Here is a 20,707-nt window from a genome sequence, read left to right on the forward strand (position 1 = left end):
ATTTATTGTGATCATTACTGAGCACAACTCTGGCATTTTCTCTGAACTATCAATTATAAACTTACTTGTTAGTGCTTATGTCCAAATCAGAAACAAACACTACTAAGGTATTATTCTTTTTCATGTGTATTATTTTGCATTTTATTTACATTCAAATTCATTTGACATTTTGTCACTCATTATCATATTTCATCTCATGTTCACATGCAGGCCTTCCTCATTATTAAATAACTTGATCTCATAAGCAAACTTTGTCATTACACAGTTTATCTCCTGACCATTTTTTTTGATCCCTGACTGGTTATTCCTTGATTCCTTCAACAAACACATAGTGGGTAAGTTTACTTAAAAATACTGGCAAGGGATCTTGTTGAATACATTTTGAAAGTCTAAATTGCTTATACATCAGCAGGCTTTATCTTATCTACCTGCTTATCTACTCCTTCAGAGAACTGCAATGGATGTGTGGGGTTTGACTTTGTCGAAATTGTGCTGACTTCTTCCCAAAATATCCTATTCATCTGTGTGTCTGTTCATTCTACTTCTTATTATGGTTTCTATCTTTTTTCCCCTACAACAGACATTAGGCCTCATGCCATCAGTACTCTGGCCTTTTAAAAATGTAATTGAACGCATGACCCTTCTTATTGTCAGGTACAAAGGCAGCAATTTCACTGGAAAACTCCTTCAGAAATTTTGGGTGGTAACATATGCTCCTGGTAATTTCACATACTCCAACATTCTCACTGACCAGAACTTCTCTTTGAGGACTATCAACTCACACAATCCCTTTAAATAAACTTCCAGCACGAGTATCTCCCCAATATTTTCCAAAGATATGATGTGTAGAAGTTTTTCTCCTATGCTGTTATATTAGGCTTCATATTTCTGTTGTGTTTTTAAAAAATTACAGCCTTTTGCATAACATTTTCAAGCTTTTGGGGATTTTGATTATTGTGGTGTTCGTGGGGGTTGGTTGGGTGTCATGGTTTGAGCTCAGAGGTCAATGGAGCACCACACAGACACACGATCAGCCCTTCCCCCTCAGGAAGGGAAGGAGAAAATAAAGCAAAAGGGTGAGGAATCAAGATAAGGATAGGGAGGGATGATTCACCCATTACAGTCAGGGGCAAAAGAAAAACTCATTAGGGGAAGAAAAAGAACATCAATTTAATTCAAACACCACCACCATCACTTCACAAACAGAGTAGGACAGTAAGAAGTATTACCACATCTTAAAAACACCTTCCCCCACCCCTCCCTTCTTCCCAGGCTCAGCTTTGTTCCAGATTTCTCTACCTCCTCCCCTCCAGTGGCACAGTGGGCAGGGAATGAGGGTTGCAGTCAGTCCCTCACACATTGTTTCCATCACTCCTTCTTCCTCAAGGGAGGACTCCTCACAGTCTTCCTCTGCTCCAGCATGGGGTCCCTTTTCCAGGAGACAGTCTTCCACGAACTTTCTTCAACATGAGTTCTTCCCACAGGCTGCAGCTCTTCATTAACTGCTCCAGCATGGGTCACCCCCACAGACTGCAGTTCTTCCCAAGCTGCTCTAGCGTCGATCCTTCCCACATGTCACAATCCTCCCAGTGCCAAATTACAAGAATGGGGGCTTCTTTCCCACAGAGTCTTGGCCTTCTTCAGGCACCGCCACCTGCACCATTGCAGGTGGGTCTCTGCTCCACCATAGACCTCCATGGGTGCAGGGGCACAGCCTGCCCTCTCACCACAGGCTGCAGGGGAGTCTCTGCCCCAGCACACTTCCACCTCCTTCTCCTTCCTTCCACTGACCTCGATGTTTGCATAGGTGTCCTGCTCACAACTTCCACCACACAACTCCAACTCCTCCTCTCAGATTCCCCTTCTTAAATACATTATTGCAGAGACACAGCCACCGTCACTAATTGGCTCGGCCTTGGCCAGAGGCGGGTCCAACTTGGAGCTGGGGGAGCTTCGAAAAGCTTCTTACAGGGGGCTGCCACCATAGTCCCCTCCCTTGTTACCACAAAACCACTGCCACACACTCAAACCCAACACATTGGGCTTTTGGCCTGCTACGTTGTACTTAAATTTCATAGAAGTGAAGAAAACTCTAGGTAGGAAGGGACCACTGCAGATTATCTAGTTCAACATTCTTTCAAAGCAGGACCTAAGTTAGGTTAATCACAATTTCTGTTTTTTTCATACTTTAGTTTTTTTAAGGTTATTGCCTTAATTCTAACATCCTCACTTACCCTGTCACTTGGCTAGGCTGACTTTCCTTGAATTTTCCTGAAGTCTTTTATAAGTGATAAACATTTGCTCTAAGCCACCCATGTGATGATTACAAGAGACAACACACACAACAGCATCATGTTGTGGAGATGCTCTGTCTCAATCCACTGCAGTCATTCCTGTTATTTTCTTGGTGGAAGACCACACACTACGTATCTCTGATCTCTGATCTCTCTTTTTTGGAAAATGGTAGTATCATTATTCTTCATGTGTTCATGTGGTAAGTCAACCTTGTAAAACTGCAGGGCCATCTATGGGGACTTGATTATTGAGTGGGGGACTTGATTATTGAGTTTTGCAGCAACAGATTACCATACACGTGAACAATACAATTCCTGTGACCTCAAGTCTCATACGGAATATTTTGTTTTGTACAGCTTTTTTACTTCTGCAGAACTCTGGCATAAATTTCTAGCACTAGAAATGTTCCAGTTCTCAGTTTTCTGCTAAATGAAATATTATCTGATGACAGCCTGTGTTTCACTGCTGCTAGCCTGTAATTAAGGATGCTAAACATAGATCAGATACTGTTTCTCAAGGTTTTTTGTTCATTAGATGCTTTATTATTCTGACCTCGTTTTCCATTAGCATATTGAACAGAGTAATGGATACGTATTGCCACCTATTTAAAGTCAAACTACATTGCAATCTGCTTTAACTCAAGTTCATAACTAAGTAATTTCTTTCAGATTTATAATCAATTTTCAGGTCAATTTGTTATTGAAAAAGTAACTTTTCTTGGAGGATGGCTGTATTTTCTGGTCAGCTGAGCATTTGTCCTGCGTTTCAAGCAATTGTGTCCTCAATAGACAGAGAAATGGAATAAATCCTTGAAACTAGTACAAGAAAAACTTCTAGTAGTTCAGGATATTGATGTCTAGTTTTTATTAGAAGCTGTAACCTCTTAAGTCAGTTTATATCTGTGGCTGTGGCAATGGCCCTATGAAGGCTTGTATAAACATCTCATTTTAGGTAATTGCCTTGGTGGTGTAAGGACTTAAACCATACATCATCCATACCTTTTGCAAACTTCTTTTTTTTTTTTTTTTAAATACCATCCTATTGCACAACTTTTATAAGAGGGCAGCTGGCTTATGATATACATTTCCTTATACGATAGCATTATGAAGAATTTGTACACTTCCTTCTCATGTACACTCATCATTACAGGGTTTTACAACATCTACCAATGGAGTCAACAGAAAAATCCTTAGCATCTCTAGAGGCAGTTAGATAATAGAGTTGTCATTGATGCAAGCAATAATGTTCATCTTCAAATAGTTTGAGTTGGTGATTAAATAAAGGCTGCAAACAAAATTTCTTCATTTCACTACTGTGACCAACGTTTATGCAAAAATTTCACCGTATTATATGATTTCCCTTGTTCCTGCTCTCTTTTATATATTTCAATACCTTTCATACCATCAAGGAAGCCTTTCAATATAACTGTGATTACAGCTGCTGAATGGTTTGCAGCTAACACCGTGGATGATTTTCTATGCTGCACTTTGAAAATACACGACATAGAACTTCATACCCTCAAGCAGTTAAGGAGCTATGTGAATAACGGCAGCGCTGTGCCATTCCTGATATGGCCAGCTACGAAAACTGCAACAAGTCAGGTGCAATACAATGAGCATACAGCAACCCCCCACCCACCCTGTCCAGCCTCAGGAGAGCTCTGCCCCGCACCTCTGTGTTTGGCACCCCCATCACCCTGCCTGAGGGACACACGACACTGCTTAGGAAACAGTCTGTGATTGCCTGCAATGGCACCAACATGTAGAAAAGCCTCCTCAGGAAGATTCTGGTGTCCTTTTTGAGCCTACACATGGAGCTCCATGCACTTTAAAGAGTACAATGAGGCTGGTGTGGACACAAAGACTAGATCTGAATGAAATGATTTAAAAAAAAAAAAAATTTCCAAATCCTACATTGTTTGCTATTTCAGGTGGATATTTCAGTCCCCCCAAAAAAGGAGAAGAGAAATATGAAATAGTGAAAATGTTTTCATTATTCAAAACCCAAATATTTCTTTCAGAAGTGCTAAGTTGTTTTGCTGAGAGAAAACAGAAACAGAGTTTGAAAAAGGAAAATTATTACACAACTGACATCGAATCAACATTCCTCTTTTCTTCTGCTTCAGCAATACAACACTCATGTTACACTGGCTTTCTTCTCATTCTCTGCACCCCTTTCCCCTGCCCCAGCTTTTAGGTTTTTCAGTGAGACGAAATGCCCATTTTTCAGCCAGCTTGAGAGAGAGAATCCCACCCAAGTCGCTGCCTTTCCCATTCAATCTTTTTTAATCAATTATACTTTTAAAGAAATCACAGAGTACAACCAGCATGCCAAATGCAATTTATTTTCATTTGCAGATTTTACTCTGAGGCAGCACTATGAATCATCTCAAAGTTCACAAACTGTGTTTTGTTTCATTCAACCAATGGCAAACTGGTTTATTATATATAATTTCCTTTTGTAGACATGGGGGGGGGTTTGCCTCTTAGAGATGCATTTCTGTTGTTAATGGTGAAGACAGGAAGTTTTTGTAATTAAGCCTGCATTCATGGGCGTTACAGCATGACACTGCCTCAAAAAAAACCCCAACAAAAAACAAAACAAAAAAAATCACACTAAACCCCAAACCACAACAAAACAAAGAAATCCCACCCCAACCTCATGAAAACCTTTATTGTGATGCTGCATTTGCCAAGAAAACTCCTTGTACAGGAGTACTCTATGGCCTTCAGTGATGTAAGTGGATGTAGTTCCAGGGTTGTGTCCTGCACCCCTATAGTAGCTAGAAGATATGTATCTATCCTCCTTTGGCATCTTCCATGGTGGTGATTTTTGCTGGTGGTTACAATACCCCTATTATGTTTGTTCAGTATGCTTCCCACCTCTCTGTGGTTACAACTCCTTAGGCTACAATTCACAATACACTGTAACTTTTATCTTTCTTCAACACCAAGTCCCACTCTCTCAGCCTTCCTTTCCCCCCACGTATTCAGCAGGTCCCTGTCAACCAGGTGCCCTAAGCATCTCTGTTAAGCCCTTACCTGTGCAGCACAGCAAGCATACTGCAAGGGGCTGGCAAAAGAAATCCTCTGCTAAAACTTTTTATAGTATCAAAGATCGAAAACCCCACATCTTCACAAGGAAGGTAGCACGCAGGTCTGATGAGTCCAATCTCAAACTTGAGATCTGGCATTCAGTCAGTATGACAGCAAAGACAAAAGTGTCTCCCTGGCTCTGCCCCCTCTCCAGCACGCAGCAGTACGGGTCTGCCTCCTGGGATGGCCTCCCTCCACAGCAGAGACCAGACTCTGTTTGCCCAGGAATTCCCACAAAGAAATGCTGACCTCTGTTAAGCCAGGCCCTTCAAATGGGCCAGAAACCACAAAACAACCAAGAAACCAATCTTGAGATCCTCAGATAGGCATTTAAAAAGACGGCAAGCTAGCCACACAGAGATCAACTGTGGCATGAAGGTCACACTCCAAAGAGATTACAAAGCAGAATGGGGCTTACACACAGAAATACACACAAACATGCGTGCACATATACACAGGCACACAGATATGTATAGAAAATTTTTAAAAGTGCTTGCAAAACAATATGGTAAAGACATTCTCCTTCATACAAAAGCAGGGACAAACCCCTTCTCCCACCCACAAATATCAGAAGGGGTCCCTGTGCCAGAAGGAATAGTATGACAAAAACTGTTGCATCAAAGCTACAGGCTTTAGAGTTTTTTTGGTTTGCTGTTTTTAGTATCACAGCAAGCACTGAAATCCACTGAAAATATCAGTGCAAACAGAAAAAATATCTCCTGTATAAGCATAAAACTTAGAACCTTAGAAACTCTTTACAAAACCCAAAAACTACAGCTACCTCACAGCTCCTGGAGCTGCTGCTCACAGTCCAAAGCGGAGGCACCTGCAGGGCCAGGCTTAGGCCAGGGCTCCAAGCCTGCCCCCAGCCAGGCAATCCACCACTTGCTTGCCTGTTGTGTCTTGCAAAACAAAGGTTTTCTTGAAGGTCGCTTTCGAAAAGCATTCTACCTTTGTGGGGTTGTGCTAATGATTACTTTTCCCAACTCAATTGTTAAACTTCTACACAAACCAAATAGGATTTCATCTTGACTGGAAAAATTTTCTCAGCAAACCATAAGGACTAAGAATATATTTCCATATAAAATACATCCTTTGACCTGGAACAAGTTGCTTCACTTCATTTGAAAATGACTAAGCCTTTTAAACAGCTTTAAACAGATTTTCATAATATTCAAAATGAACACTTTAAAACTGGAAAACATTTCTTTAGGAAACTCTCCCACAAAGTAAACAGCGAATATGTATTTTAAAGTGCCTAATTATGCATTTTAGTCTCATAATCAAACATCGAAGAATTCCCTGCACATTTAATAAGAAGAGATTCTCAAACATTTCCTGGTATACGCCCTTCCTTTGTTATTAGATGAACATGAAAGACATGGGGTTTATTCAGAAGTTAGGAAGATGGGGGAGCTTTTTAAGGACACAGTGGGAAGACAGTGGGAGTTGGGAGTAGGATTTCCTGTACAGAGTCTAAACCAGTGGTCTTCAGAGTGGAGCGGACACACCCCAAGGAATGGGCAAGGTAATCCACTGGGATGTGGGAAGATTTTTTTTTTTAGTGCCATTAATAAAGTAAGAAATAACTTTTAAAATAGTGTTTATTTCAACATTATTTCAGCCTTTATCAATTTCTATTTTTGCATGTTTTATAATATACATAATACATTAGTACAGCAATACTAATAAATATAAATTTATTGAGATTGTGTGCTCAAATATTTTTTTAACTAATAGGAGTGTGCAATCAAAAAAAGTTTGGAGACCACTGATCTAAATGTGAAGTTAAATCAGTAAATCTGATCTTGTTATAATGATTGCCTTCAGTATTACACAACTCCTTTGGAAAATAACAAATGAGTGGAGACCTGGAGGTCACTGAATATGAAAATGGAAGAACTATTAGCTGTTTATGCTCTTGTTTATATGTACAGCAGAATAATTCTTCCACAAAGGGGAGATTGTACCTACGTTAGGAAATACATGATCCCCCACTAGGCCCTGTGGAAAACACCCTTTACGAAATGCAGGAAATCACTTTCTTTTTTCCCTTACAGGCATATTTTGCTGAGCAACAACTTGATGTGCTGTAACTTGATTTCTCTAAATGTCAAGAATAGTAGCTTCCCCCCGCTGGTCCCTGCACTGGCTACCTTAATAAATTGCTCCTAGATTTACTGAAGGTCTGAAGTGAATGAGCATGGTTAAAGAATAACACTTACAGCATCCGTACCTCAGAGTACAAATGGAGATCCACTGATGACTGCCCTGCTCTATAACTTCTGTAATCGATCTATATTCCGTTTTTACTCAGCTTTTTATAAAGACAAAAGAAATTCCATGCTTTAAAGCAAATTTGCTTGAGTAAGACCTATGATTCTGACTTTCTATTAATACAATAAGCTTTAATATTCACTGGCTCCATAATCATTCTTTCAAGAAAGCTTGGAAAGTCAGTAGCGAGAACACAGGCTTTTCTTCCTAGGAACACTAGTAAGGCCAGTAAGGAATAAAGGTATATCAGAATTTTAGCATTGCTAATGGGTGCAATACAAATTTCAGTTTCTTCTCAAATATATCAGCCATGTACAGCCACTTTCAGTTACATTACTGAGTGCAGCAGCTTAGGTGTTTGTCATAGCACCTCAATATCATCTTTTAAATAAGGCAAAACATTTAATTGTTATCAACGGCAGGAGGCAACAGGACTGTCCAAAGTGAGCAGGAGACAGGAAGTAAAAGAGGAGGCAGTAACAGGAGGCAACAGGAAGAGGATGGTGAGGAAACAGGAGGGAACAAGATGCAACCAGAGTTGGAAGCAACATGAAGAATAAGTAAAAAGAGGACAGAGGAGGAGAAAGAGGGAGTAGCAGATCACAGGAGGCCACAGGAAGTAAAAGAAGGATGAAAATGCAAAAGGAGGAGGCAATAGGAGGAACAGGAGGTGGCAGTGGCAGCAACAGGAGTAGAAGGAGAAGGAGGAGGCGGCAGCAAGAGTAGGCAATGAGAGAAGGAGAAGGTACCAGGATGCAACAGGAGGAGTATCAACAGGAGCAGCACAGGACAAGGAGGAGGAAGAGGAGGAAGTGGAGGCAACAAAATGAGGGAGGAAACAACTGGAGGCAATAGGAACAGGATGCAAATGGTGGTAACAAGAAAGCACAAAAGGAAGAGGGGGAGTCAAGAGGAGGCAAAAGGAAACCAAAGGAGACAAGAGCAGGGAGCAACAGAAGGCAGCAGGAGGAGGCAAAAGGAGGTAAAAATGAGGAGGAGGAAAAGGAAAAAGGAGACAAGAGTAAGTGGAAAAAGTAACAGGAGGCAACATGAGGAGGAAGATAAAAGAGGACAGAGGAGGCAATGGGAAATGAGGAGAAGAATGAGGCAACAGGAGGACGAAAAAGAGGTAACAGGACGTCACAGCAGAATACAGGATGTAAAGGGGTAGAAAGAGGCGTGTCAGGAAGAGAAGGATGTGGAGGCAACACAATGAGGAAGAACAACAGAAAGACTGGGAGAAGTGGTTGGACTCAATCTTAAGGGTCTTTTCCAACCTAAATGATTCTATGATTGCACCCAAGAGGAAGTTTTAGTGGCTAATCCAGTATTGTCAAATAGAGACCATCTTGTAGAATCATTTTTGAACCTTAACTTCTCAGTGCTGTGGAGGATAAGGAGATGATAAAATTAGTTTATAAAACAGAGCCCTTCTATTGCTTTCTGTTTGTTTTAAACAGACATATATTTTATGTACACTGTCATTACATTCATTTTCTAAAGGACAATTATAAAAATCCTTTTAAAGAAAATCGATTCCTTGGATTCCTGTATTGACTGCTGCTGACATCTGCTGTGATTTGACTGTGTGTCACAAGGTATATTTTCTTCTCTCAGGCCCTTCAACAAATTTCTTGGGGAGGCCTTTGAAGTCTAATCCATACATTTATACCTTGATCATTAGCTCCCATTTCTATAAAAAAATTCTAGTAGGAAGCATTATGAAATGTATTCAGTGCTCTATGCAGAAATTCAGTTGAGTAATGTGAATAGATTGCTTGAGTGCACATATCTGATTTATGTTTTCATTATATAGAAATCAGCTTTTAAATTAATAAAAAAAAAGCTTCCATCCACACATCCCAGATCTGCTAAAATGTATATAAACCTACCACATGGCATTTTTGTCTGAAATCATATGAGGTACTGATTGACTTGATTGGACATTCTAGACTAATGGGTTATTACAGTAATCAATAACTTCAGCAATTACTGAGCTGCTGCATCCATTCTATACATAGAAGAGATATAAACCCATAGAAATATGTTTCTGTCAAATAATCCTTAAATACTTGAACCCACCTCTACCTTTAATTTGCCCAGAAACAGTAAGAACTGCTTTTAATATGACACTCCTGGTTGCACATATACAGCTGGTGCAAAATTAATGCTGTTCAGCCCTGCAGAGTAACCAGCATCACAGGTTTTTAGCTAAGTCCATTTCTGTGGAACTTGGTTGCTGGCCAGGGCACTGCAGAGCCACCCCACGACAGCAAAGCACAGTAGTTTCAGACCTCCTCAGCTGACACACGACACTCACGGAGAAAGCCCCCACAATCAGGAAAATGTGAGGGCCCCAGTTGCTGCCAGACCCTTCCCAAGAAGAAAAGCTAAGGCAGCAAAACAATCCTTTAACCATTCAAAGCCTGACTTATAAGAATAATGACCTCCTTTATTTCTCATGCAGCAAGCTGAGTGCTAGAGCATAACCTGCTTTAGAGTAAGTGCCTAGAGTTTGCACAACAACATAAGCATTTAAGAGACAATTTCCATTCAGGCAAATTCTAGTTTCTGGATCATTTTTAATTTAAACATGGTATTAGCAGGCAGAGACACCTTTTTCTCAACACTACTGACCTAACAAGGTCCTCACAAACAGAAAGAGAAAAATTATGGCCTCATGTCACATTCAGGTGGCAGTTATATGCTTGAGTACAACCTAAACAACAATGACCCTGAAAAACTGATTGCTCAAGGTCCCCTGGGAACCGGTAGGGTGTAGAAGGAATATTGCAGCATCTCTGACACAGTCTAGGTTCAAGTAAAACTGCTTGGTCCTTAGAGATGTAGTGGTTTTGTGTTAGCTCTTGATCACAAAAAGTTGTTTTCCTTCCTTCCTCTCCTCTGGTGGTATGTAAATTACATGCAAGAATAACATTCTGCATTAAGCTCCTGTGACCGACACTTACAAGGCCATTTTATTTATAAAAAAGGGTGGTCCCCAAAGTCCACACCTTTCTCTGTCAAGAATTTATGAACTACCTTTAAGCACCATTGACATCCTGATACATGGGTCACTTGCAAATCAGTTTTTCTTGCTGAATTATTACACTATTAACTCTACAGCTTTCTCAGCTTTACAAAATGCACTTCCACAGTGTGCGTGAAGGATGAATAGCCTCAATAAATTCCATTATACAAAGGAACAATGAGGATAGCATATTGCTGACTTTAGGATAATGAAAGCAACACTGGATTTCAGGTTGTTTTGATGTGATTAGCACTGTGTTCTCATTTCTCTAGGTGAATGATTTTTAAGGCGTTCGTTTTCTAGAAGCATGTATGAGAAGCAAATTCAGGAGATGAGACAGAATTTTCTTATTATTTATTAGAGTATTATGGTTATGATAGCGTCCATATGAACCATCTGATAAAAGGTCTCATCATGCTTTATGTTTGATAAGAATATAACAAGATGCAAGACACCCCCTGCCTCCGACAGCTTACTCAAAGCACACAGAAAGCAGGCAGAAGGAAGTGTCAGAACCCCATTCACTGGGAACTGAGTCACAGATCCCATCTTTGCCAAACTTTAACCACTTGCTTGAATAGCCACAGGACATGACAAGATCAAGAACATCTCTTAAACCACATTTCTTGACGGAAGTCTATTCTAGACTGCATGGGCCAATCTCAGACCTATATATCATTAATGATACCTCAAATATTAGCTCTTTGAGAAGTCACCGCTGTTAAATTTTCTTGATACAGGTTTAGGACTTCACACTAGGGTATGCAAGTTGCCAAATTACTGCGATCAAATAAAGCTTGAGTAAGTAAAGGCCTCAGATATGGAGACTTTAATTTCCCTAAATACCTATTAGTTTAGTTTTCATGGTGTCAAGGGTTGCTTCCCCATAAGTTAACATTTCTTGGTTAATACTATGTTGAAAATAAAAAAAACCTAACACATAAAATTATTGATTTGGGTCTCAGCAGAAACAATAATCAGAGAAATTTCATATCCATAACCCATAGTCTGGCAATCATTTTAAAACAACCTTTTTAACTTCAGGTCTGTTCACAAAGATCCTCAAGCTACAGTCAGGGAAATCTTTTAACAGATATAAGCTGCTCCTACTCTGATAAACACAACTGAGATTTTTTATTTTAACAACCTCTGTCATTGTCTCAGACACACATGCCCTCAGCAACACAGAGAAGCAAAACTACGTAAACCAAGCAAGCTTTTTTCCCCTACAGGCTGGAAATTAAGAAACTGAGAATGCAATACTTGGAAAACCTTAGGAACCATGTAACAGGGGTCACACTGTAAAGTTAAAGCTAGGAAAAGCAAAGTCCCTAAGGAAAAAACCTGAAACATAGAAGGAGTTTTCCTTGTAAATCTCTTTTCTCAAGATCTGCCCCATGACTAACTGGCCATAATCATCATATAGGCATCTAAGCTAAATAAGAAAACAAGGACATAACTGCTTAAAAGAGATCTTAAGGTTTATCATAAAATAAGATACTTCGTACCCAAGCATCTGACAGAAAAATAAAGAAAAGCAGTATCTTTTCACTTATCCCTACTAATAGCCAAACCAGCTGCACATGCAGGAAGAACAATGCTGAAAGTTCACGGTGTGGCAGTTACACGTTGTCCTCTTTCCTCCTTTTCACTGTTGCATTCTCTGTCCAGCACACAGAGTAAAAACTGTATACTGGCAAGTTTTAAGGAGAAACAAACATTATTTTAAGAGAACAGGTGCCTCTGATCTCCATCCTCATAGATTAATGGCCTCAAAAAGCTTTCAGCATGCCTCAATGACAAGCTGTAGTGGCTTTTGAAGTAAAGAACGGATCCTCTCACACCCACATTAAAAATCACCATCAGGTTCCTGAACAAACTAAAGAGTACAGGATCTTGAATTTTCAGTGCTCATTCCAGCAGCCACCACACACATAGTCCGGGGCTTGCTTCTGCTATATGACAACTGGGAGCAGTCACTGCAAGCATGAAAATGCATGAACCCTGAGGAGGCATGCTTCCTAGTTCTTATTAAATTGATGAAAACACTTTTACCTAAAATACTGGCCCTAGAAAAACACTAGTAAACTGTCTTACTCTGCTTAGCAACTTAAATACTCCTTTGTTATACTGAAATAATATTAAGGATTTATCCTAGGAAAAAAAGCAGATCCTCTCCTTTCTTCAGTGAACTTAACATACTTAACATACTTCGTTGTGTGTATAGATGTACTATTCAGGTACCATGAAGTATCAATTAATTTTAGATTTTTTTTCTGGGAAAATAAATGGAAATATTCCATTTCTAACCATCTCATTTTGTATGAGAATAAATCATTATTAAGTCTGCTGATAATGGTTCACTCAGAATTATGTGGAGAAAGTTCTAAATCTATATTTTTCCCAAGCATATGGCCCTATGGAAACTATATTTGAGACTTAGACTTCTCCTTCTGTTCTGGCTGCCTGGAGGAACACCTCTTCCACAGGACTCTGCAGCTCTTCAGTCCCATCAGCTGGGAGAAGGGAGTTTCATGTTCATTTTAATTCCTTGGCACAGAGCACATATGCAGAATGTGGGCTCAGACATTAGCGTGTTTGGGAAGAATTTGTTTCACTCAGTATTTTGCACAGTGCTTAGCACTGAAGGGAACTGATCTCAGCAGGGGATTCTAGATGGACTGTAATATAGATAAAGAATAATAATGATGTTTATAAAAGCAATGAGGCTTTCAGATTAAATGCACTACATCAATGTAATCTATTATAAGAAATTAGTCTTTTCTGTGGGAAAACTTCTAAACCTCCACTTAAGAAGTCTGAAAAATGATGCAGCTCCTCCAGATAGAATGTGTCTTCCTTTAGCACAAAAGCATGCTATTATTTGAGAACATTAACGACCAAATGATAATTGAACTCTAATAACTTTTCATAACTAAGATTCTTAATCCATTTGTCATATGAATAGAAAATAGAATTAGTTTTGGAATACTTATGATAATCCTTAAACTGCATAAATAGCACAGAAATTATTAATTCTTAAGAAAACATAAAATTATGAAAAGGCAGCAAAACGCTTAGTAAAATATACAGTCAAACAGTTTATGCTACATTAACACAGCTGTACATGACATACAACTTCAATGCAACTGAATCAAAGTATTAAAAGAGGTCATCGTGTTGCATGGGCATGTTTGTATTTTTGTAATGCAAAACAAAGGGTGGGGGTTTTGTTTGGCTGGTTTGGTGTTTGGGTTTTTTTTCCAAAAATATCCTTTATGGGGGCTGATTACATAAATGAGCATAAAGTAATGTTTCTCTAGTCCTTCCTGAACTTCAGCAAAAGCATCTTATGGAGAAATTCAACCCACCTTCCATCCCCAAAACACTTCAAGCTCCATTTGTTGCAGAATGCTGATACCCACCATTACCTGACCTAATTGAGAATCATTATGTGCAGCTCTAACTAAAGGTCCCCTGTGATCTCTAAACCTCCTCTAATGTCTTCATGAGAAGCAGCACCCAGAGAGCGTGATTGGTGTGCAGACATGACTACTAAATGTAGGCCCAGGAGATATTTCAATTTATTGTTTTGTAACAGTGTGAGCGGACATTTAATGACTCTGTTTTAAAAGTATACAGCGACTGCTGAAACAGAAGTGGTTAAGAATATTTTTCCCCGTGAATATTCATAATTTAAATTTAAATACTTGAGCTATATTAAAATTTAAGCCACAAAAGCAAATTTTCTTAATTGGAACCTACAGAATGCACGAGGTTGTACATTGTGTTTAGAATTTTAGGCTATTAAAATACCTGCAGGAAAATGAACACTTATTGATGTTTCTCTAATATCAATAAATACTCCATTAATAATCACAAATTTTAACAGGAATAAATGTATTTCCTATTTCATTATATTCACATTACTATGAAATGTCTATTACATTACCTTTTTAAGCTTTCAGTAAAATTATTTTGGTAGAAATAAGGAAGACATTACAGAAACACAGTTTGAGCATTTCAATACAGTAGATCACAGTGTTATTTAAAATGTAAATCGAAACAAATTGAGAAAACTATGAGCAAGAAATAGCAAGTTCTTCTACCAATATTATCAGGTATTACAGCATGACATGAAACCTGGAAAGTGTGTTGTCTCCAAAAAAAGAGGAGAAAACTGCTGTAATTTAGAATAATAAACTTGATATATATTGTACATTGTAAGTAGCCTTTCCAAAATCCTTACACAGATTAAGAACAAATAGAAGGCATTTTTGACAGCATTTTTAAAGAGAGAAAAGATTTTTTTATTTTGACAAATAGGCTTTTAACAGAATTTGATATTTGAGTTCAGATACCAGTCAAAACAAGGTTCAAGACATTGGATTTAAATAAAAAATGGAGACAACAGAATTAAGGCCCTTAAAATAAAGATATTTAAATAAATCAGCTGTTTCATTGGCAGCCAACACTAGAATTTAGGTTGTGCATAATGCACCCTTTTCAAGACCCACTAATATCAGCTGAAAGACTCCCACTGACAAAAGAGCTCAAATGAGTCTGCAATCATGCTACTTCACTCAGAATAAGCAGCAAATGATGAAGTAGCCTAACTGAGATAAAGACATAACTAAAAATTCAATTTTCAACCAAATCCAACATACTGAGGAACTGAAAGAAAAGATTTAGTCAAAAAGCAGTGCTAATATTTGCAGTCTCATTCAACACATCAAAATAGGTGCCCTCCTTTCAGTAAGGAAACATACAGAGGGCTTCCATCAAACAACCAGACTTCATGCCCAGGTTAAGGTTTGATTCAGGTCCAGTGAAAATCAACATGGCATTTGCTTTTCCTCCCAAATAGAGTGAAATTGATGGGGTTGAGATTGACAGTGTTCCAGCCTGGGGTAGAAAACTACCACAAATCCTACAATTATTTTAATCACATAGTGATGAAACACTAACGTTAACCAGCAATTGATCTGGAACTGCTGGACGGCAGCCCTGGTCTCACTGGGCAGGCGACCATGCTCCAGCACACCTTCATTGAAACACTGACCACACACAATGTACCTTGACAAAGCCTCTGCCTCCCCAGCTATCCAGAAGGCATTTGTGTGTCTAGCACAAGACAGAGCTCTGCATATCCAAGAATAGCAAGCAATCATATCTGCAAAGAGAAGTAATCCCCATCAGTAATGATGTCACATTAAGGTAGGGTATTCTGGATATTATTTGGGTTTTTTCCCCCAGCATATTAGAGTCCTACCCCTGCACCTCTGTTGTTGATGCTGTAAAAAAAAGAGTAGAACCACCACATAAATTGTGAGCCTCTGACAACACAGAAACACACAAAATCTGTACTGGAGACAAAATTAAAGTCTCTCATTTTCAAACCAAAAGAGCATGGAACACTTGCAAAGAACATCACAACTTTATCACTGCCACCATCTGCCCAAGTCATTCAGCATTTACACAAACAGGTTACCTAGATTCTGTGACTGTTATAAAAACAGAGAAAAGAAGTACTCACCTTTGCCCTATTACTGAAAAGATGATAAAGAGAAAGACAAACGAGGGAGTAAATTATGGATCATAGTGAAAACCATTGAACTCATTATACCAAATAGCTTCCCTCAAGCTTTGCATAAGCATTATGGTAACAAACGATAGGAAGAAGAACAGAGGGAAGCTTTAGTGATGTTTTTTGGAACTCTACCTGGTCTACTCGTATTAGCTATGCTGGAAGAAATACAAAGATATTTCGAAAAACTGGTGAGAGGACAGAAGATGTCATGATAAGCAGTTAAGCAGTAGGGATCACATCTATACTGGATAAGAAATGACAGAAGGTCAGACCTACAAACAGGAAAGAAATGTTTTAAAGCAGAGAAGGTAAGTTTTGTTTAATGTCAGATGGGAGAGAACAGACTTGGAAAGAATAAACTCAGAAAATTGCTCCGAATACAAAACTAGAGATAGTCCATGACAAACAAGAGAAATACTGTGTGTCTTGTTCCTGGTCACTGACAGAGCAAATGGCAAAGCTGAAGAGATAAATCTGATCCTGAAGTCTTTAATCATTCCACATTTGCTTTGAAATACAAACTATCTATCTATAGAACAAGTATTCAGACTCTTCGCAGGTATACTTGTGAAGAGTTTAAAAGTAAAATCTATCTACTGCTTGCCAGCACCAGGGCATGTTGCATTGCTGTCACCAACCTTCTCCTGATGTCTGTGGACTGCAGAAGCAGAAATATGCTGCCATTCATGATGCAGTTTACTGAATGCCTCCTGAAGTGAGATTGTAGTGAAGTGGGTGTCGGTCTCTTCTTCCAAGTAACAAGCAACAGAAGAGGAAATAGCTTCAAGTTGCACCGGGGATATTTAGATTGGATATTAGGAAAAATTTCTTCGCTGAAAGGGTTGTCAAGCACTGGAACAGGCTGCCCAGGGATGCATGGTTTAGTGGTGGACTTGGTAGTGTTCAGTTTATGGTTGGACTTGATGATCTTAAAGGTCTTTTCCAACCTAAATGATTTTATGATTCTAAGTCCAAGCCTTACCTTTTTTTTCCTACATTAGACCTCAATGTAGAGTTAAAGAACAAGCAGCTTTGTGCAGTACAACAGAAATTACAACGCTCTTTCACCTGATCTGAGCAGCATGTACAGAGGCAAAGGTTTTTTCCACAAGCATAATGCACCATGGATAAAATCTACACTAGGTGACTCTACTCATCATTTTTATAAGTAGTTAGTTTGAATGCAGCAAGGCACAAGGTTGACCAGCTATATTACTTTTGCTTCTTACTTTTCTAAAAAGAAAAAAAAAAAAACAAACCACCACAAAAACACCTACAAAACAAGCCACACACCCCACTATAAAAATGGTGTAGGAAAAAAGTTATTTATTTTTTCTTCAGGGTTTTGACCCCCACAATTTTCAGCTTGTTTATGATCTGCTCTTACAGAGTTCTTCCTACCTGCATGAAAGTGATGTGATCCAGCATGTGATTCAGCACATTACATTTCTCTTTGACCTTCAGTTTACCTACTCTATTGGGACACAATTTACAGTTCTAGTAGATGAAAGTAGAGTTCAGAAGAAAAAGAATGGAGTTGTTAGCAAAACCTACTAAGCTAATTTTTGCCTGCAGCAGCATTCATAAATCTACTGCAGGCAGTCTTAACTCTTTCACCTGCAACACTAAGGGAAGAAAACTATTTTCCAGTCACATTCAAAACAAATGAATAGTGTTCACTTTCAAATTTCTTAGAAATACAGTTTATGAGAAATGTTCTGCAATAGCAAATGAAATTTACCAAAGGTCTTATATAAATACTGTCTGTATACTTATACCTAACATAAAAATGTTTCTGCAAAATGAAAGAGTAGCAGCTGTTAATATGTAAAGAAAGTGCCAACCAAATTACTTTTCTGCACTACAGTGAATATGTTATATTTAATAACAAGAAAAATACTAAGTAAATAATAATTCATTAGAAATCTTGGTCTTTATTAATAGGCAGATAGATTGTGGGTTGTGTGACCCAGTCCTTTTCATCCCACATCAAATCATATCGAGGCATAGTCTTTTTTTCTAATTCTCATTCATCCCTAAAATATATTGTTTTGTTTAACTGTTCTTTTGGCGACTATGGAGTGGGCAAGAACTGCCTTAATAACATGTTCTACAATAGTTTCAGTGAGGCCTTTTAGCACTGACATATTATCTTGCCTTTTGAGAGAGGCCCAGTTTTGATTCTTAACTCAAGCAGTAAGTGGTGATTGAACACAAGTACCTGCTCAGAAGTACTGTCGGGCAGGATAGTGTTGCTCTCTGAGAAGACTGATTATTGGTCTTGTATAGGTTTGCGGGCAAGGCCTGAACAAAGGATTCCATGGCTTTGATAAGCAGTTGATATTCTGGGAATGTCCTAGTTTAATAAGATAATATTTTTGTAATGCATATCCTCTGCAAATATGAAATCCTGAGAAGGCAGCCAGGCTGTTAGATGCTGAAAATTTTATTACAGAGGCACTCTGAAAGGAAATCACTGCATCCCTATTACGTCTTTGTGATGGTACTGGAAACAGGCAGGCTTCTATGTAGTTTCTCCTCACACCTTGGAAGATTAAAGGCCAAAGAATAAAGAGCTTTTAGAAGAATAGGAATTTGACTGCATATTTTCAAGCTTGGATCCTTTTCTACTTACTTTCATTATCTGAAGGAAAAAAAAAAAATTAGAGAAAAAGATTTTACCCAAACAGGAACTTCACAGCTGCTTCTGTTGTTAACATGATCATACCATGGAGGGAAACAGCCCACTGCCTCCTCTTCTCCAGGCTTCTACTGATAAACACCAGAAGAAACAAGCCAGAAGTGGCTATGTTCTCACTGCTAACACTGACCCAACAAGCTATTAGAAAACAGCCTTGTCTGGTCAGGTTTCAGTGTCAAGCCATATGCATTTCCCTCTTTGTTTCTTGGAATCCTTAATTTCTGGAGTAAAATTGTCAAAACTCAGAAAGAGCAAATAAACATTTCCTTCTTGGGAAGAGCAGCATAGCTCAGTAGGAAGCATTGGAAGCCATCACACCCTACTAGAGCTGCAGATAAACCTTGCGTTTCTGTTCCCTAGTTACAACAGCAAATGAACATTGAAGTCATACTGTTGCTCACTGCTGAGACTAAGCTCTTTTCTGATCCTCAGTACTTGTGGAGTGGTTCTGAGGATTGATGGTGGAGGTATAATTGAGGCAGACTGCAGAAAACTACTACAAAAAAAAGCAGCGGAAGAAGTAGCACTGATTTCTCCATCTCTTCCACTAGTTTTTACCATCTTAAGCTGCAGCTGTCTCTGCAGAAGCAGCATGGATCATTCAGCTATTGTCACCCTGGCTTCAAGGTTGTTTCATCAAAATTACAGGACACATATTTTCTCCCTAGTTTTAGGTACATATTTCAAGAAACACCATCTTTGTGCATAGTCCCTTCAGGTTCTGACAAAAGCAACCCAAACTGTAGCAATAGCAAATCTTCTCGGATACAAAGAGGGACAAAACTGAAGAGATGGAGGAAAGAAAAAATAAAGTGCTTAAGATGAAAGCGGCATTAAAATGTGATTTCTGTTCTTTTGCTCCGAGTAAATGAGAAATTATTCAAATTATGGAAAACTGAACTTTTAATTCTTTTCCACTAACCTTTCTACCATCTGTTTCTTGAATCTTTCTGTGCTTTACAGGTCACCAGTGTACCAGTTACTGTCATCAATGTCAGTCTGACTGCTCTAAACTGATTGCTTGTCAAAATCACCCAGGAGATCCAAAACAAGACCTTCCTTAAGGTCACCAGTATCTTTCCCTCCCTCAATGGCACTTCTTTCTGTATTCATCTGTATCACCCCAGTTGCTAGCACAGGTGTATTTCAAACAGGCTGCAAAGAGCCCTCAACTTTTTCTCTCATACAAACATAGGAGAAAGATTATGATCTTAACAATAGCATGGGGTTTAATTTATACCTAGACAAATTAAAAGCCAGCCAAAAGGAAGATGAACATTTTAAAGTTAACTTCACTAAAGTTAAGTTCACTGAAGTTAACTTCTCAGTACACCTTATCCTTCCGTGCCAACCTTTCTTCCTATACCCCCCCTCCTTGCCAAGTATGAAAATCTCTTTGGTCAGACTCTGCCTTTTATCACTGAATTGTCCTTTACTATCATCTATTCAGAAACAGTCTCAACAGTTATAAATGACCTCACATTTTATTAAGAAGCCAACATGTAGTTTGGAGTTGCAGTCTTGCATTTTCTTTTGTTTCCTCTAGAAAGGTGGAATGATTCTTTGAACCAGTTCTAAACAGAAAGACAAGCTCTTTTTCTGTGACCCCTAAGGCAACCTCAACATGGAAACTGACCTTGATTCCCCTCCTACATTATTTTCTTCAAAGTGAGAAGCACTTTTAAAAATTCTGCTAGTGTGGATTTTCTGAAGGAGCA

This window comes from Strix uralensis, chromosome 7, assembly GCF_047716275.1.
Source record: "Strix uralensis isolate ZFMK-TIS-50842 chromosome 7, bStrUra1, whole genome shotgun sequence".
NCBI classification, from domain to species: Eukaryota; Metazoa; Chordata; class Aves; order Strigiformes; family Strigidae; genus Strix; species Strix uralensis.